Source organism: Poecile atricapillus, chromosome 3 (genome assembly GCF_030490865.1).
Source record: "Poecile atricapillus isolate bPoeAtr1 chromosome 3, bPoeAtr1.hap1, whole genome shotgun sequence".
Taxonomy (NCBI): domain Eukaryota; kingdom Metazoa; phylum Chordata; class Aves; order Passeriformes; family Paridae; genus Poecile; species Poecile atricapillus.
This window is the reverse complement of record NC_081251.1, coordinates 111,683,596-111,689,547: the sequence shown is the minus strand read 5'-3', so window position 1 is coordinate 111,689,547 and position 5,952 is coordinate 111,683,596.

Genomic DNA, 5,952 nt, shown 5'->3' with positions numbered 1-5,952 from the left:
TGGCCCATGGATTGACCTAGGGCTGGAGTTCAGAGAAAGGGAAAATGCACATCTACAAGCCATGAGGGGGCTGCAGAGGAGGCTCCAGAGGATGCCAGAGAGTCTCTGGCTGGAGTGAGGAACAGCCTATGGCTCTGTCCTGAGGAACACTTGAGGCCAGTTGTTCATGGCAGAGTGCAGCTCAGGGCTGAGGCAGGAAGAAAGGCCAAAGGGACAACTGGATTTCCAGAACACCAGGACCCAACAGAAGCTGTTGCTGCAAGCAATCGTGCTTCAGGAATAGCTGACCTTTTCAGGGATTTGAGATCCAGTATAGAAACACCCAAAGAATGTGAATATACACCATTAGAACATTACTACAAGTCCCCAGTGGCTACAAAATTCACTGCCAAAATCTGAGAGAAGACAAAAGATTTCTACTTCTAGCAATGTATTAGTCAAGTTAATTAACACAGGACTTTGTTATAACTTAAGGGTCTCAAACTGACTGATAATATTTGTGAAGGTTTCAAAAATTTCCATAGACCATAACTTTGCTTTAACCTTAAGAAATTATGTGGAAGACATAAAAGGATATTTTAACTGAAAAGGTCAATGCTTGCAAGTCAACAAATTAATAATTTAAAGTTGTCTGTGAGATGTAAGTTTGACCCAGTGCTACTCATGCCCTATAATGATGTGCTCACACACTGATTTTCAGGCACTGAGGGCTGTGTCCCCTAAACCTCTCGTGGTGCAGCTGTGTGAGGTGGCCATGCTGTCCACACCCCATGCACCTCTCATCATTAGCTGCCTTTTGCATTTTCTCCTGTTTGCTCCTGCTCCACTCAATTAGTGAGCTGTGACTAAACCGTGCTCAACAGTGAGCAAGAAGCCTCAAGTGAAAGGAAATTTGCCTTCAGAAAAGAAAATTGGCAAGAGTACCAGAGCATCTAATGAGTTATATACATAAATAGGTCAGGTTTTTTTGAATCACAAAGGAACATTCTTTGTAAAAGATTTAAAAAAAAAAGAACTGGTAGTTTTTTTCTTTAGATTCATGGCCAGAATAGTAAAACATCATGTGTCAAACATCACAGAACATTTGGATGCATCCATTAATAAGCAATGGGGAGCTTTTCTAGGAGTCAGGTAGGACTAAGCTGCCAGCTAATTAGTGAAAGAACTCTTTTATTGCCATCAAGTATTGCTTCTGGTACCAAACTGAAAATTTAAAAGGCATTAGCTAGTCATTGTTTTCATTTCACTTCAGGAAATCTGCAGGAGTTACAACATTCCTTACTCAATGTACAAATTCTCCGGACTTACTGAATGGGAATCAAACCAGCATCTCAACTTTTCTAATAATAAAAAATTTCAAGAGAGGAAGTGAAAAAAATAGCAACTTCTATTCTCCCCCACTCCTCTTTTCAACTTTTTTCTCTTTTTAAGCCTAATTTTAACTCTTTTCATGTTGCTACTGAAAACAAGAGAAAGGAAAACAAACACAAAGGGAATAGAGCAAAATTTAAACTCTGTTCCTGTGCTTGGGAACAAAACAATGCTCTGTGGCTTTAAACAACTTTCCTTCAGAGAGGAACTGAATTTCCTGGTGATCTTTCATGCAGGTATAATACTTTGGAGTAAGGATTACAATCAAACAGAAGGGGAAAAAGAGAAGCAGTTGTTTTGTGAGAGCTCCCACAGGCTGCTGGAGAGCCTGCAGAGAGCTGCTGACCACCAGAGAGCCTCTGAAGGCTCTCCCTGCACTTACCCTCGAGTTCTCAAATCTCTACAACTCTCCTGAGCACACTCCAAATCACAGATGAATTTGCACCTCCCCTTCCACAGCAGAATAAACCCAAAGTGTAGGGAAGCCATTTTAAAGCTGACATCAAATTTAACAATATTAAAATTATTTGATTAATAAAAATTATTGAAATTATTTCATTCATAAAATTAAAATGCTCATGGTAATGCAGGCAGCAAAAGGAAGGCCAGATGACAACTGCACCAACATTAAACCTGCATCCTCAACAAGTGCCTCAAAGCCCTGTGGTGCCCCTGTAAAACCTTCAAGTTTCCTGGAGGTTTGACTTCAAGGGTGTGGTTTCTAGGAAAAACATCGCTTTTTATTGCTCCTTTAGTAGCACCAGGAACACAGAAAATAAAAGAGTTTTAGGACCTGCTTGAAAGAGGTTTAAGGTAAGGCTCTAATTATACAGAGCTTAAACAGCACTGACAAAATTAAAAAAGAATATACAGCTCCCTGTAACAGGCATTTTGAACCATGTGGTCAAATCAAGCCAGTGTTGACAGACACCAAACCTCCAACAAGAAAGGTGTTGTCCCCTTTTCTGGTGGCCAGCAATTTTGGCAAATAAAGGCCAATGTAGCTATTCTAATAGATCACTGTTGATATGGTTAAGGAAGTATCAAACTCAGAAGCAAAGGCAGATCAGTGCTTGCTCTCCCACAACAATTTCCAGCCATCCTGCAAGGAGAGTGAGCCCAACAGAGAAGTTGGGCACAGAGAACAGCAGCACTGTCATCCCAAATCTCTGCTCCCCTGCACGCGTCTCCCTTTCCCTCTCACAAAGCCCGAGAATTCAGCTGACACAAAGACAGCACATATGGTTTCTTTCTGCCTCTTCTAACACACCAATTTGTGGAGAAAGCTGTAATCAAGTGGACTCAAGCCTGACATGAGGTGTCCAGCACACACTGTCCAGTGAAAATCCCAAATCACTCTGCTGAAAACAGCCAGCCACTTTCTGTGAGAGCCCAGGAGACCCAAAGGAATCACTCAATAACCCAGCTCACATGACACACGTATTCACCCAACTTCTTGCTCAACATGAGAAACAGCAAACCCCATGCAGAAATAAAGCATTAATCAGTCATTTCTAGAACAGGCTTGAAAAGAGCAACCTACTCATTTTAAATGATGCAGCAGCTCAAGGGTTAATGCTGGTTAGGAAAGGATTCAGTGGAAACCCTTGGAAGAGTTAGGTTGGTAGCTGTAGTGCAAAACACAAACTGGTGACAGCCAGAATCGGAGCCAATTGATGTGTCATTGCTGCCCCATGGGTCACCAACTGGCAAAATAGGTTTATGCTTGCAAATATGGTAATATAAAACCCAGGGCAAAACTGAGCTCCTGACTGTTCCCAGATATTACAGTAGTGGAGACAGAAATAAAAATCACTGCTTTTGAAGTGTTTTCTTGACCTGCACTAGCACCTCTCATTTTAATATTTATTTGTTGACTACGAAGAACCATTGAAGAAAGAAATCATTCCTTGAGAGAAAAAAATTACAAATAAAATAATTTTCTCAGTGTTTCTGGGTAGCTGGTGGTTCACCTCTTAAAACCAGTGGAATTCTGGGGAAGAGCAGAAGGGTCAGCCTAGAAGAAGGGTGGGAATACTGACATCCCCTATCTCAAGAGCTGCTGGTGTCGGTGTGGTGGGGGAAGCAGCCGCTGCTGGTTCCAGAGGGGTCACCCAGGGCTGCGGGACCCCCAGAATAAGGAGAGCGATACCCAGGGTTGCGGGTCACCCAAAATGAGGAGGGGAGAGGAGCGAGTTTTGCCAGCCCCCGCTGCTGCAGCCCCATTGGCGGCCAACAGGTGGCGTCACTGTACTCATGATAAATGGCATTTACTAGAAAAAGGTAAGTTTTGTAAACTATTCCTTTCTTTTTAAGCCAAAAGCCCAAGGACTCGAACAATTTATTTTTTTTTTTCCTATAAAAAATGACCCTAAATCTGATGTGAAACGTCGGCCTTCCGTGCACCCCACACAGAAACACACTTCCCCAACTCCATCACCATGGAAGTGCATGAGGAAATAAATTCCAGCTGGCTTCACCGAGAGGCAAAACCCACACACCCGAGGCCAGAGAGGGAAGGCTGGGGCCAGTGTCTCCACTCCCCTTCTCAGCCTTATAGGCTGACCTTTAGTCTCCAGTGTTTAGAGGAGCGTGAAGGCTTTTCACACTCTGTCAGCACACCTGACAAGCAGGGTGTTCAAACTCATTGTTTACAGAGGCAGTGCCTTGAGTTCTTCCTTTCTGGCAGCAAAAAGGACCGTGACCCTTTTTTGGCCAGGACTGCAAGGATACAGGAGACTCAGGCTGCCTATTCAAAGCCTGGCAGGTACAGCCTCATCAGCCTGCAGACAGGAGACAGGAGCTTGCCCTGCTCACACCTCAAGCTGGTGAGACACACCAGTCCAGCCAGGGCCACCCACTCCTGCTCATCCATGGCTGGGGAGGGCCAGTGTCCCCCTCAGGCACGGCAGCCACAGCAACTCAGTTTGCCACTCACTCTCCCTGCCAAGCGTGGCAGCGGGGCCAGGGCTGTGCTGTCCTCACCAGTGGGGAGGGACTCATGTGCTTTCCCAGCCCAGTCAGAACTGAGCACAGGCATTCACAGTCATGGCTCCTGTGCCAGGATAGGAATGATACCTCTTTCTGCTAAATAAGCAGTGCAGGTAGTCCTTTTCCACCACAGAGTTTTTGCAGACCATGTCCTGCCCAGTCTTCTTGCAAGAAGGGCTTAAAGATTTGTAAAAGCTCTTGGTGAGTAAAATAAGTCCCCCAAATCCACACAGCCCTGCTGCCTCTTGCTGCTGCTGAGACACTGGAAAGCAAATTAGATGTTACATCCCCTTGTCCACTCCAAAGAATGATCTGCATGTTTGTACACATGCTGGGTGGGGTGCACAGTGTGGTTTTGGGGTGCAGCTGACAGCAACACCATCCCAAAAGCACCTGGAGGTGGATGGCTGTGATAGTACATCACTACTGATCTACACAATGGGATCTGCACGTTTGCACGGAGGATGAGCAAGAAGGACCAGTAAAACGTGTGTAGGTCGTGCTGACAGCCAGTCCCACGCTCCCAGTGCCTTTCCAGCTGGAACAGGGAATGAACACAACTCCCACCTGCAACACACCACACCTTCTTAAGGGGGACCCTTTACATGGGCCCATACCAAAAATAAATAATAAAAAAAATAGTATTTAAAGAGCAGGTTCTGATGCCAAGGGTTTAGTGGTGATCAGCAGCACTTGCACTATGACCAAGAAGGGACAGAAAGGCCTTGTCTGCAGCCTCAGTGAGAAAGCACAAGAAGAGCTGGCAGCATCCCTCCTGACCCTCTGCTGGAGGTCATCTGAGTTTTGATGGAGCATTCACCTTTGCTGGCCTCACTCACACATTTACTGGGCTCCCCCAGTTCTGCAGAGGCTCCAGCAGTAGCAGGGAGCCCTGCTCTGTGCCCTGCGCTCAGAGATAACTACACCCCGTGCCATGGCACTGCTCTGCCTGCCTAAGAAACAGCAGAACCCTTCTTTAAATTTCTGTTGTCATTAAAAAAAAAGCCCTCTTTCTCCAGCACCCAGCTTGTTTCTTGTCTCTGACCCTCCCTGGACTGGCACAGTTCCTACAGCCCAGCAGGACAGCGCTCCCAGGGTGGTTTGTTTTACAGCACAACAGGGAAGGGCTCCCACTTCTGTGCCCACTTGGGTCCCTGCCCAGACTCACTGAAACCACCTGCATTACAGCAGAAGGAGAGTGGCAAATTTAAGAGCCTCAGAGTGCCAAACAAATATGGGGGATTATTTCAATTTCATGGTTTCCCAGTGCTATGCACATGCCCTTTAAAGAAATCCCTTAAAACTGTCTGCTTCCAAATAACCTATATACATCACTGGCCCCAAAGACGACACATGACGAAACGGCCTTACAAAACAAATCCTTACATTTCAGCCCAGCAGAGCATCCAAGTGCACAGCAAAGCCAAGACAAACTGCTTTTGCCTGTACGTGGCTTGAAAATCCTTATTGTTGCTCTATCCCAGAAAATGATTCATCCCCCCACGGGGCTTTGCCTTGCCTCCGCACATTTCGCAAGGCTCCTGGCTTTATAACAGCGTGGCGCACGCGGTGACTCCTGGCAGATTCCTC